Raw genomic sequence first — 14,754 nt, 5'->3', positions numbered from 1 at the left:
TGGTGGCACATGCCTGCAATCCCAGAATTCTGGGAGGTTGAGGCAGGAGGATGAAAAATTTGGGGCCAGCCTGAGCAATTCAGTGATTCAGTGACACCCTATATCACTCAATTAATCAATCAATAAAAAGGAATGAAAGCCAAGGATTTAGTTCAGAGGCATAAGCATATACCTGTCAAGCACAAGTTCAATCCCGAGTACCAAGAAAATAGATAAATAAAAATAAAAAAGAATGAGGTTGTAGCTCAGTACAAAGGGGTTTGTTTCAATTCCCAGTTTTAAAAAGTCCCTGTTTCACTATGTAATTTTCCTCTTTATTCCTGGCAGTGTTCTTCATTCTGAGTCCACTTTGATCCTCCTGCAGCTGCTCCTGCTTTCTTTTGCTTTGTGTTTGTATGACACACCATTTTCCATCTTTCCATGATATATCTTTGTCCACTGTCTAGCTTTTAACTTATTTATCTTTGTACTTAAAGTAAGTTTTCAGTAAATAATATATTAGTTGGGTCATATTTTGTATCTAATCTGATAATATCTGCTTTTTAAATTTTGGATTCTTTCTGCCCTGTTTTGCCCCTTAACACTTGGTGGAGGCTGGTAGGAAGAGCTTGTGAGTAAGTGCAGACTCCCCTATGACTGGGCTTCCACTCTTCCAAATCAGTGACCTTGCCTAAGGGAATTGCTGTTGCTCAGAGATATTTGACAAAGTCTGTGTATATTTTTGGTTGTCAAAATTGGGAGAAGGAGTATTGCTGGCATCTAGTAGAAAGACATGAGCTATCATTTTCTCTTTCTGTTTCTCTTTCTCTTTCTCTGTCTCTGTGTCTATCTCTCCCTTTCCCCTCTTTCTCATCTCTATCTCTATATCTATGTATCTATAAAATCAAGGTCATGTTAGATTTATTCCAAGAATATTAGAGTTGCCCTATAATAGAAAACCTACAAAAACCTACATTTCTTCAGTAGATCAAAGAAACAGTCCATGTGATCATGTCAACAGATACAAAAAATGTTATACAGACTTTTAAAAAAACTCTCTCTTTGAAAAAACTCTTAAACTAGGACTAGCAGGAAATTTTCTTGGCCCTGTGGAGAATCCTATAAAATAGTTACAACATATACCATTTAAGAATGAATCCTAATTACATTCTTATTCAAGAACAAGACAAGAATTCCTTTAGTTCACTACTATTCAACATTATACCAGAGGCCCTAACCCATATGTTGTAGTCAGGGGTTGCAGGGAGAACAATTACATACAGGACACAGAATTTATTATTTTATGATAGTCACCCAGAGTTAAATACAAAAATATGCAGGAAATATGTCCACAACACTAAAGACCTAGAAAATTCAACTAAGGGCCTGCATGAGTCCAGCTGAAGACATAGAGCCCATGACAATGCCTCTCATGAGTCCAACTGGAGGTCTAGAGCCCACAACAAGGACTCATGCCAGCCTGTTTTACCCATCTGCACTGGAAAGGCCCAAAGGTGAGCAGTGGAAGTTAGAAAGTCTATGCCAGTGTTATGAAGAAGTTGTACCAGAAGGTTTGAGAATTCTATACTGGAGCCAAGAAGTGACACTCAAAATAAGGATGAGTGCTCCCTTGAAAAGTACCACAGCCATCCTCAGTGACAGTGAGGTTCCAAGCTCTTCCAATGATCAGAACAGTTGAGTACATGCCAGGAAGCCAGCATGACAAGTTTCTCCTGGAAATTAAACAACACACACTTTTCCCTCCAGAGCCAGGAAGTGATGCTCAATGTAAGGAGCAAAGCTCCAGCAAAGTGAACTACAGCCATTCTCAATGACAGGGTCTCAAACTCCTTCAAAGATAATGGCTGGATTCATATCAGAGAAATCAGCCATGACAAGATCCTCCAGGAGAACCAACGGCTCCAAACAGCAACATTTAGGAGAGCCCACAATGCCCCACTCTTCCTCTCCACATCTCTTTTTATGCTGGCAACTTTCCTCAGGTGTGCCATCTGCACTCAGCACCATGCTGATTTAATTTAGCTAGTGCTAAGTACCAGTTTTTAATCTGCAACACCATACAATAAGAAAAAGAAGTAAAAATAAGAACTCATAAAAAAGAGAAAAGCTTGGAGATACAGCCATTGTGGGACCTAGGCAGCTTATTCACCCACCCTCTTGGTAAGTGACTCCAGTGCACACCAGGAGGAGAACCAGTGCTCCCAAGATCTGGCCATGGTGGAACTCAGGCAGCTTATTCTCCAGCCCTCTTGGTAAGCGTCCCCGCCATGGGCCAGGAGGAGAACTAGTGGCTCCCATGAGCCTATGGGCATGCCAGCTGAGAGTTAAACACTCCCCCTTCTCACCATAGTTACTGGGGATAGATGTCTCAGCATCTCTTGGGAGGATGACCATAAACCATGTAGCAAATATGGGGGATTTCCTTCTATCTTCTGTTTGAAGGCAAAGGTTGTTTTCACTGTTTTGCTTTGTTATGATTCTTTTGTTATATTCAGTACTCTCAATTGATTTTATAATGTTCTGTTTTTGGTTTGATTTTGCTATACCTAATTGACTGGACAACTATTGTGAAGATAACTAGATATACCATAATACCTATTACCACCATCCCAGTGTCCTGTTGTGAAGTTTTGTACCAAATTTACTGCATTGTCTTGATTGTCTTTGTTCTGTCTTGTTCTGTTGTATTTTTACTACTTTCAAAATAAAGTTAAAAAAAGAAAAAAAGCTTAATATTTGCTGATGTATATAGTCTATGAAAAAGTATTAGAGTCTGTTAGACAATTCAACTATTTACTAGTTTCAAGATCAACATGTAAAATCAATAATGTCACTACACAATGCTAGTTAAAATATTAAAGCAAATGGGCCATATATAATTTATATATAAATGATATAATTTATATATATGTATATATACATTTTATACATAAAATTTTGTTTTAAAGTATACTTACAAAGGAAAAAAACATATAAAGCATTTTTAAAAGTTGATATGTTTGCCATACATAATGATCACATTCACTGTAGGGAGTTTGTACCTGTACATGTTATATGTTCATTCTTCTTTTATCCCTATTTCCTCTCCTTCAATGCTTCTTCCCCTCCTCATTTACAAAACTTCTGTTTCCATTTTTCCTTTTATTCTTTCTCTTTTAAAATCCCTTTTCCTTTTCTTCCCTTTACTCCTCTCCTGTTCCCCTTCCCATGTGAACATGCTCTTCCTATTTCCCAGTATCTATTCTCCATTTTGCTCCTCAGTTACCCCATATAAAGCATTTTTGAAGAACAAAATGAAGATCTGAATAAATGGAGAGACATACTACACAGGGACAGGCTCAATAGCATAAAAATGTTGTCCTCACTTTAATATATAAAGCTAATGCTGTTCTGATAAAGGTCTCAACAGTTTTCTTTTCAACAATGGAACTCATATACAAGAATGAAATTTTAAGAATAGTGAAACATTTTTATGAAGAAAAATAAAATGGGTATATATATATATATATATATATACTTAGCACAAGCTGTGATAAATAAAATACTGCATTATTGGGACAAGGAGAGAAAAATAGACCAGTAGAATGAAAGAGTGAATCCTGAAACAGATCCTCACATAGGTGAAAATTTAAAAAATGATATAAGTGCTATTTCTAGTCATAAATTGAAAAGAGAGACTAATTAATAAGTAACAGTTGACATCATTGATTTTCTACATGAAAATAAATTAGAACCCCACAATCTTAAACTATGCAAAAAAAAATTGAAGTTGAGTTAAAAACTAAATAGAAAAAGCACAAAAATGTAAAACTTTCAGGAAAACAATTTGTTCATTCATTCAGCAAATATTTAATGAGCTACTGTTAAATGTGGAGAACTGAATGAAGCAAGGTCCTTGCACCTTTGATATTCCACATTCACAATGAACAAATACAGACATCCTATCTCCAGTTATGAAAAGTGCCATGAAGACATAAATAGCAGGGTAGGGTGTAGAGAGAGATTGTAGCATGGGGTTGCTATTTCCCAGGCATGGCTAAGAAGGCTGTCCTGGTAATCTGACAACTATGGGGAGAGCTGAAGGGACTGAGTTTGGTATATGAGTATCTGGAGAAGAAAATGTCAGGCAAGAGAACTAGCCTTACAATGGCCTGGAGGTAGATGTAACCTGGGGTCTTTTCAGAACAACTAGAAGGCCAGTATGGCCAGAGTGGGGAACAGACTGATAGAAGATGAAATCAAAGAGGAAGGAGGGAAGCAGGGGAGACAAGGCCTAGAAGGTTGAGACAAAGATACACAAAGAGCATGGGAAATCCCTGGAAGACCTGTGTTGAGTGGCAGGACATGACTCATTATTTACAAAGATTGCCCCAGCTGTCCTGTGTAGAAGGTACATTGGGGAGGTGTGACAGGGAAAGAAGGATCCCAAGAAGACTATTTTGATGCCAAGGCAAGGCATGATGACTTGTCCCTGGGTGGCAGTGGTGGAGATGTAAAAACTAAATGTGTTCTGATGTATTTGAAGGCAGAGGAGATGTAATTTGGTGGCATTGAGAATGAGAAAAGAAGGCTGGGTGTGGAGACTCCAAAGCCTAAGCGGTGGGGTGAAGGATGGTGCCTTTCACAAAATGGTGAATTCTATGGAAGAAACAGGTTTTTGGGAGAGCTGAGCAAGAACCTGGCTTTAAATGCGTTAACCCTTTGGAAATTGTGGCTGATCTGAGAGACAAAAACCCTTATAATATATTGTTAAGAGGTAATACCTGACCTCCTCTCTCTTCAGGGGTAAGTGAGAAATGCATATCAGACATCAAAGGATGAAACCTGAGACACTGATCTGAGAGTGATCATTTTATAGACACAGAACAGGGTGACATCACCCAGGGAGTTAGCGTTCATGGAAGAAAGAAAGTTCTGAGGCCTGAGCTCAGGGAACTCCAGTGTTAGAGCTAGGAAGAAGAGAAAGAAATGTTAAGAGAGACTGGGAAGGATCATTCTACGATATTTGAAAAGAATTACAAAGAAGATGTTTTAGGAAGGAGGGAATGTTTGTGTCAAAGGCTGAGTAACAAAAGGGCTGAGCATTTATCATTGGATTTGACGAAGTGGAGATTATCCATAACCCTGATGATAGGTTCAGGGGAGCGGTGGTGATGGCACCTGTTTGAGGTAGGCTGGGAAAAGAATAGACGAGCAAAGGGAGAATGTGTGTTTATACTCTTTTTGAGGAGTTTTTCTGCAAAGGGAGGAAGGAAAATAGGGTAGTAGTTTGTGGAGGTGGCTATATGATTTTTTTCAAGTTAGGAAATATACAGAGTGTTAGCATTTTTCTGAGAATGATTCAGTAAAAAGCAATATTTTTGCCAGGTGTGGTGACACACATCTGTAATCCTAGCACTTGGGAGTCTGAGGGAGGAGGATCACTGTGAGTTTGAGGCCAGCCTGAGCTATAAAGTAAGTTCAAGGCTAGCCTGAGCTACATAGTGAGTTCCTCTAAAAAACGAACAAACAAACACAACAAGAAAGTAAAACAAAACAAAACAAAAAACAATATTGTTGAGTAGATGAAATGAACAGGACCCAGGGGAAAAGTGGAAGCATTGGCTTTCCACGGGAAAACTGAGTTTATTACTTTAACAGACAGAAGAACAGAATATTTGGAACATGTGTAAGGTGTGGGTTATACTCTTTAAATGCTTTTATGTTTTCAGTGTAAGCAGAAGGAAGATTATCAGCTAAAAGGAGAAAGTGAGAGGTGCTGGAAGTTTGAGGAAAGAGGAAAAGTTATAAAATTATTGTCCTTAAGAAACAAGTAAGTGAAGGAAATTGAGGCAGGATTGAAGGAGAGCCTGAGACAATCTCCTAAGATTGTTGGTCATGAATTTAGAGAGGGCTCTCTCCAGGCTTGTGTTTTCCCCAGTGAGTATCACTTGGTTGTGTGGTGGAGAGTAGATGGAGAATTACATTTATTCAGTATTAGAGTTCCCTAGTAAAGGTCAAGAGAGGGAGAAAAGTAAGAGTATTCATACAGTGAAGCAACTGTAAGAATGGAGCATGGATTCTGAGCTCAACAGTGTGGGAGATAAGGATAGGAAGGGGAAAGGGAGATGAAAAAAACTGGCAAAGCAATGCATAACAGTTTCTATGTGGATTGAAAAATTGTTGAAATCAGACTATTGGAGGGAGTGTGCTGAGGAGTAACAGATGACAGTGAAAGAGCCAGATACTTCCTGTGAAGGTAATGGTAGCAGTGCTGGTAATGGTGTATGTCCACAGTGTTTTATTCCATGGTGGCACAAGTCAATCGACAGGGTGCGGTTGGTTCAGATCCTAAAACTGAGGAGAACTGAAAGCTTCATAACAAGAGGAATAACATGTAATACCACTTTGGATAAAGTTTAAAAACAAGAGGTTATGCACATTTATAGGCATATATTGTTGTCAAAATATGGACAAAAAGGACACACACACCTTTTGGGGAGGGAAAAGAATGGGATTTGGAAGAAGCACAAAAGGAGATTTTACTCAATTTTTGAAAATTAATTTTATTTGTACATTTTGGGTATGCATAATGATAACATTCATGATAGGGAATATGTACCTGCACATGATATATCTTAATTATTTTCCCTTTTCTCCTTCCCTCCCTTTAACCCCTTTTCCCCTCCTTATTTACAAAAGCTTTGTTTCCATTTTTCTTTTTTTCATTTATAGAATATTTATGTATTTATTTTTATTTAAAGAAAGACAAAAAAATAGAAAACAGGCAGAAATAGTACATACTTTCAAAGAAAAGAAATAAACAGTAATAAATCACTAGTGAATGTATACATATTGTCTTCCCACAAGTAGTTGTTCAAGATACACAAGTGGAACATATAAATGGGAATTCAACTAGGGAGACTGCAAACAGTTCTGTTAACTATCCAACAAAAACTAAGTATTATGGTTATCAATCCTATATACTTAGGCATGTATGCATTTATCTATACCTTCATTTATGTTGAGACATAACGAAACTTATTAGATTAAAATCCTTCTGAACAAAGATTAATAATATTGCTGGATTTCACATCATAACACTCCAGAATCAGCACTGGGTACTGTAGTGCCCCTTTCTTTCCTTCAAAGTATTTGTTTATTTCATCATGTGTCATAAGATCAGTTCTCATAAACTGTTTATAGGTTTTATGCAAGCATGAGTCTTTACATGTATTTCTATCCTTTCTGTAGTAGAGGGAGAAACAGAACAAAGCAGGACAGAATTAAACTTTTTCCTATAGACACATAAAACTAAAAAGACATATAAATCTGCTGTATAAGGATTTCTACCATGGTCACTGTGCTGTTTCTTGTTATAATCAATAGAATTGGCTATATCATCAGATAAAGTATAATTGAACATATCAGTACATAACAGGATTAACAGACATACAACTTTGTAGATAGTGTAGAGCTACAAAAACAGGTAGTAATCAAATCAGAATGGATACTGTGGTGAATCATTGCCATTTTCAGTATAGTTGTCTATACTCCTCAACTTGATACCAGCAACCTAACAGTTTTGAATAAAATCTGTCAATAATAAGCAGCAATCAAACAAGTCAGATTTAACTAAGACCAGTCATGATACAACAGTATAAGTCATACAGGGATCCTGACTGAGTTAACAGAATATTAAAGATGACCACTGTGCTATGTCCTGATATCTTTGGGACAGCTGTCTGTGCCCTCAGATCTAGTGCTTGTATACAAACTAGGACAGAACAAGTTCCAACCAAGCAGAGTGGTTCGAGGATTAGGGGTTTTAATTCCTGATACACTGTTAGCTATATCTTCTGCTGTTTTTTTTAAGACTATTCCTCCCCCTTTTCCCCCCAGAATGAACTGTGTATTTTTGGGTCTCCCCAACACTCATGGTTTTGTATGGAGGGGCAACCTGTTATTTACCTAAGTGTTTCCAAACTTTCTCACTCCTGGGCTGGATTTCTAGTTATATTTCTTTGTTTATTAAAGCCTGTCTGTTCAACCTATCCATAAATACTGTTCTAGTTACCCCTATTACTCTCTGGTTCCCTATCACATCAAGCTCTGTTTTCTCATGTTTGATTTTGGTCCACATAACCTTCTTCAGACTAATATGTCCTATAAAGAGCCTCTCGGTGGACTTTACCTCTTGATCCACTCTGCCTGTGATTCTCTCTTTTTTCCCTTAAGTTAGTGTATCTAGGCCATCTATACTAGAAATTATATCCAAACTTCTTTGCCTCATTTCTGTTGAGCTCTTTTTCTGTAATTAGTTGTCTGTCTTCTTCATTTTGCTTTCTGCATTCTTGTGGCCTCTCTGCCACTGTTTCTGGAATCCTGGTACTTTTCTCTTTTAGAATGTCTTGCAGTATTCTCTGTAGAGTTGAATTGGTGGTTGTGAATTCCCCCAGTTTCCCTTTATCTTGGAAGCACCTTGTTTCTCCATTAATTTCTAGGGACAGCTGTGCAGGTTATATCAATCTTGGCTGGAGGTTATTGTCTTTCAAAGCTTGGATTATTTCACCCCATGCTCTTTGAGATTTGATGGTTTGTGCCAAGAAGTCTGCTGTAATCCTGATGGGTGTTTCCTTGTAAGTGATCTGTTTCTTGTCTCTGACAGATTTTAATATTCTGTTCTTATACTGGATTTCTGGAATCTTGATTATTCTATGCCTGGGTGTGGTTCTGTTTTGATTGTAGGTGGTTGGAGTTCTGTATGCCTCATACATCTGAGCATTTTTACCCTTTCCTATGTTTGGGATGTTTTTCTTGAGTATTTCTGTGAATAGTCTTTGTAGTTCCTTTGTTTGTACCCCCTGCTTCTTCATTTACATTCTTTATTCTTAAGTTATAGATCCTCTTGTCTTCTTCTAGCCTTTGTATTGTTACTGCTTATTTCCTTGTTATTTTTAAGTTTTTCCTTTCATGTTACCACATTACAAATCTGCCCTCCAGTTCAGATAATCTATCCTTAGTTTCTTTCAAGCTGTTATTCCAGCTCTCAATAGAGTTTTTAGTTTCCTAGTAATCTCTTTGAGCCTGCTTCATGTATTCTATGTTTTCTCTATTTTCTCCATCAAACAATTCTCCCCTTTTTTTGTTCTTCCATTCTACCATCTGTTTTTTCTTGGGAGGTGCTTAGCATTTCTTTAACTATTCTACTTATATTTTGCTTTACTTGGTTAAATACTTCACTTTTGAACTCGTCTATGAGGTCCCAAAAATATCGCTTTATGTCTATTTTTGCCATGCCTGATATTTCATGTTTTCTGTCCTCATTCTCCTTTGCAATTACCTTTCCTGGATCTGTGTTCTCAGAATTGGGGACTGAGGACCCTTTCTTGTTGCCTCCTCTTCTCATATTTTTTGTTCCTTATTAGGAGGCATATATTAGGCGTATATTAGGAAGCCCAGTTTCTTTCTTTGTTGGTTTCAGTTTGTCTGAAGTGCACTGACTAGGTGGTCCTGCCCACTGCAGTGTACTAGGAAGTACAGACCCGGGCAGCCTATGATGGGCCCGCCCCTTCAGGTCAACCTACTGAAGGCTTTACTGTGGTGTGATGCACTGCCAGTTGCAGGGACTTGATTTGGGCTAGCCTATTGGACCTCAGTCCGTGACATCACCCATGTCAATCACTCCCCACCAATCCCACTTGAGAAGGGAATATGTGACTGAAGTCACTGCAGTGCCCTATTGTGGCCAATCTTCTTTGTCCCAGAATATCCTGTGTTGGAGCCTCTTTTTCTGTGGAAAGGTCTTTACCCCTCTCACTCACCTCAGATTGATACAGGGTTCCCCGCCAGCTCTGCTCTCAATTCAGTTCACCAATTCCCTCTCTCAGAACATTTGCATCTCCAGCAAGTTGAAACCAATTCAGACACAGCAGCAGCAGCGAGTTCAATCTGCAATTCTAGCAGCAGCACCAAGACTTTAGCTGTTCCAATCATAGCACCTGAACTGCATTTTCCAATTGCTTTCTCTCAGCTTAGTTCATTCCTGGGTCAGTCAGCAGAGTATATCTCCCTCTGCTTAGGATTCCTCACACCGCACCCTTCCTGGAATCTAAGCTGGCTATCTCAGAGAGCCTCTGTAGCTGCTGTTGTCTATCTGCCATCTTCTCTTGATCTCCAACAGCTCTGCCTTTACAATGGAATACCAAGGAGCCTCCTGTCACATTGTTCCCAAGTATTTACTATCATTCACTGTCACAGTAGGAACATTCTCTGTATGCTTCTTAGTATAAATATGCTGAAGTTGGTTCCAGGATATATCTGATGCTTTGGCCATGAAGGCTGCTAAATGATCCCACAGACAAGAGCCACAACACAGGTGTCAGACTTCTTCTACCAAAGCCCATCATACAAACATCCCAGCTAAAACTTTCATCCACTACTTCCCAACTACAGCCACAGTCTGCTCGAAGAAGCCAGATCAGTCATCACCCTTTCCCCAATAGCAGTTGGATATTTTCCCAGAGGGGAAAATGTAGGAATGGGGGTGAGGTTGTGTGCCAGGGTGTGTAGATAAGGAAAAGATAAGATCACAGAGGTAATTTGTTAGATTATGAATTTTTCATGGGTGTTTTCTCATTTCCACTACTTTCCTAACACTTCTTCTCAGGACTACCTTCAAATGAATTATTTGCTGTCTAGTATGCTTCTGAGAGTAGTTAGCCTAAGATAACTTTTATTCCTTGATGTTCACATTAAGTGGCTAGGGTATTTGAGATGCAATCTGGGTCAAGCATCATTTATTTCACGTGTGAGGTGGTGCTGATTTAGTTAAAATGATTCAAGATGTCAACATGGGCAACAGGGCTGTGTATCAGGAGAATCTGGGGTGGGGATCCTGGGAAAGTTTTGGAACTAGAAGGGAATGGCTGCACTTTATTTGGAGTAAAATGAGAATTGTGTGTGATGAGGGGAAGCAACTTGCCTGTCAAAACATGCTGTTTTAATATCTCTGAAAATTGTGTTTGTTTTAGATGAGGACTTGAGGGAAAAGAAGATTGCAGCAGGCTGGGAAAAGGTCAGAAACTGGAGATGTTTAGAAAAAATTGCAAGTTCTTCCTCAGCTTTGTGTCCAGGAAGAAGGAATCCAAATATCCACTGCTATGTTGAGTGGATAGCATGTGCTAGGTCCTGGGTTCAGTATTCAGAACCCCCAACACCAAAGGGAAAAATAAAATTTGTGCTGCCGCCGCCGCCCCTGCTGCCACCCCCGCTGCTGCTGCTGCTGCTGCTGCTGCTGATGATGATGATGATGTGTGTGTGTGTGTGTGTGTGACAGTCTATTTGGTGGTATGGATGTAGTTTAAGCAAGGGTCCCTTAGGCTCAGCACCAGGTTTGGCCTTGTCAGCTGTGGTCATGTATTTCACTATGGTTACGGAGAGCCTGCTTGGAGACTAAGTCACAGAACACATGGCTGACTCTGTGCTTTCCTGCTATGTTTGTTGAATATCTATAAGAGATTTCCATGGAGGTAACACAGGTTCTAATGCATCCTATAATGTGATTGTCTCCCCAGTCTCTTCCCCAGCTTTAGATCACGAGTAAGAAAACCAGACATTGACTCTCATGTTCAAGACTGTATTGTGGGAATGGTGAGCAACCCAGGGAGAGAACCAGCCAGCCAAAGTCTCCCGAGATCTGCACCATGTTGGAACTTAGGGCGCTGGGCAACACAGAAATCTGCTTGTCTCCCTGGTAAGCAGCCATGGCTTGCGTGAGTGGCAGGTGACTCCGGGAGAGGACCAGCTAGCCAGCATCTCCCAAGATCTGCTCCATGTTGGAACTTAGGGCACTGTGCAACAAAGGAACTTGCTTGCCTCCCTGGTAGGCAGCTGTGGTTTAAGCAAGCAGCAGGTGAATCAGGGAGAGAACCAGCCAGCTAATGTCTCCTGAGGTGTACTTCATGTTGGAGCTTAGGGTGCTGGGACACAAAGCAATCCACCCACTTCCTTGGTAGGCAGCTGTGAGCCTGATGGTGCATGGGCTGAGACTCAAACATCCCTCCCCACCCCATTAGCAAATGGGAGCCAGAGGTCTGAGCATCTCTTGGGAGGATGACTGTATGCAATATAGCAAATATGGGAGATTTCCTTCTGTCATCTCTTTTAATATTGTTATCACTGTTTTGTTTTGTTGTGATTAATTGTATTACTGCATTCAATTCTCTGTTTTGATAGGTTTTATGGTGTTCCGTATTTGGTTTGATATTGCTATACCTTGTTGAAAGGACAACTATTGTGAAGATAACAAGATATATTATGGTACCTATTACTGTTATCCTGGTAACCTGCTGTGAGGTTCTGTACCAATTTCATTGCATTGTCTCAGTTGGTTTTATTCTGTCTTTTTCTGTTGTATTTTACTACCTTTAAAATAATTTAAAAGAAGAAAAAGAAAAAAATAGACTGCATTGTGGGCCTTTTAGGGGTTTTCACTGCTCCTCAATCCCTCTCAGCTAGAATGCTTTTTCTTAATTTTAAAGAGAAAAAAGGAAAAAAAACCCTAGAAAAATCAAGAAGCAAACAAACCAAAACAGCAGCAACAACAAAAGTAAAATGACAATAACAACAACAACAACAACAAATAACAACAATAGCTATATAGCTTTTCAAAACAAGTTGATAAAAATTTAATAATAGTTTTTATATTGCATATTGTTATTTTCAAAATAGTTGCTCAGGTTACCAGACACAGTTGTAAAACAAAACAGTAAAATGGGAAAAAAACATTGGACTTCAAAAACAAAGACCAAGATGGTACAGTGGTAAGCAGTAAAGAAAACAGTCTTTCAATATAGCATCATAAGAAAGGCAAGAAAGAGGAAAGTGGATCCACTGGACCTGCGAAGAATCTGAAGTGCAAACTGAAGTTCACAGAAAGAATGAAGAGAAAAACTTCAAAGTCAAAGAAGGAAGTAGCTGGCAGTGCCTTCTCCCCAAGATGGGACTCACTGCCCAGGAGAAGTGGTTGGAACCTGCAGATGCAAAGTCACGGTGACAGTTATGGCTGGCAATCTGGAGGCCTCTGCAGAGAGATGTGGCAGTGGAGGGGAGCAGCAGATGTGAAGGACTGCACTGGCCGGTTGTGAGTGCAGAGGACTCAGTTCTTCCACCAGAAAGAGCGATTGGCCAGGAGCCATCTTGGAGATGGGCCAGTTTCGTTTAGAATGCAGAACTGCTTCTAGCTCTATCTAACAGCTCCCAGCTGGGATCAGACCCACAGAAATTGTTTGTGTGGCAGCAATCCCAATGTGTCTGGCCTAAGGGCAGGCCTGCTGAGATGATCTACTACTCTGCCAAAGTCTACTGCTAGTTTGCTGGGATAGATCAGCATGATTCAGGACTCTGTCTCCACAGGTTGTCTACTAGTGAAACTAGAGTGAATCCTGGAAATGGACTGTCTGTTCTTTTTCATTTTTTCTCTTACTCTATCATTGTTATTATATGACTGTGAACATGGTTCCTAGCCTCTTTGTGGATGTGGTTCTGTTCTGTTCTTCCTCTTATCTCTTCTGTCTCTCTTTTCATTCAGACTTCTGCACCAGTTTCCCAAAGTTGGTGTGATCCTCCTTTGTTCTTCAGCCTTACTTCTAATCTCTTCCCCTTCTTCAGCTTCTCTATTTTCTCCTTAATCCACTTTAAAGTTTAACTCCTGAGGGAAAAATTAACACATTAAGGACTTATATACTGCATATAATTTTCTGATTTGTTTTACATTGTTTTTACATAATCATAAAATCTAGTTTTTATGGTTTATATCTAGTTTATATGGTTAAAAGTGGAAAATTAAGGGTAAACTCAGTTTGGCATTTTCTAGGCTGTGTTTGATGCTGTTGGTATCACTACAGCCAAAATTGACATAATTTTTCTAAACAGCTGTTGGCCTTGGTATTCCATGTCTGAGATTGACTAAGGGGTCACAGAAAATGCTGTGGCACAGTGCCAAAGAGCCAGGGACTAGGCCAAACAAGCAACACCTTCTCATCTCCAGCAAACTGAAGAGGTAAGATCTTCCAACAGACTCGAAACCCAAAAACCAGCTACATCTGGAAGATATCTCAGAGCAGCAGTCATTACCTAAGAGTCTTAAATACTAGCAATAAAGCAATTCACCATAGGCAACTTACAAGCATCACCCCAAGAATTAAATTAAAAAAGAGAGAAAACAAAATGAGAAGATACTTAAACAAAATGCAACCCCAAACAACCAGTTCACCAAAGACAAATCCAGGGAGCAATGAGATGGGACAATCCTAACCCCCACCCCCAGGCCTCCCTGAAATGGTAACAACAAAGGAATTGAATGAGGCTCTGAAAAAATGAAATCAGAATTAATCTCTTACATAACTACAGAGACTACCAAAATACACACCATGCTTCATGTCATCAGAGCAGATATGGACAAAAAAAAAAAAAAAATAAATGAGCTTGGGGCTGGTGATTTAGCTCAGTGGCATAAGCACCTGCCTTGCAAGCAGGTGGTCATGAGTTCGATCCTCAGTACCAGAAAAAAGAAAAAAAAAAAAAGACGGAAAAAAAGTAAATGAGCTTAAGAAAATTATGGAAGCTCAGCATAAGAAATGAATGGAATCCATAAAGCAGATTCAAGTAGATATCTAGGAGAATAAAAAGCTCCACTGAAAGTATTTGAAGCATAGTAGGCCAATGTGAAGATAGGATCTCAGATATTGAAGATAGGCTTGCAGTTAACAATCA

This window comes from Cavia porcellus, unplaced genomic scaffold, assembly GCF_034190915.1.
Source record: "Cavia porcellus strain 051 isolate PalLab524CR breed Dunkin Hartley unplaced genomic scaffold, mCavPor4.1 scaffold_26, whole genome shotgun sequence".
NCBI lineage: Eukaryota > Metazoa > Chordata > Mammalia > Rodentia > Caviidae > Cavia > Cavia porcellus.
The sequence above is the reverse complement of the archived record's forward strand: the minus strand, read 5'-3'. Positions refer to the sequence as shown.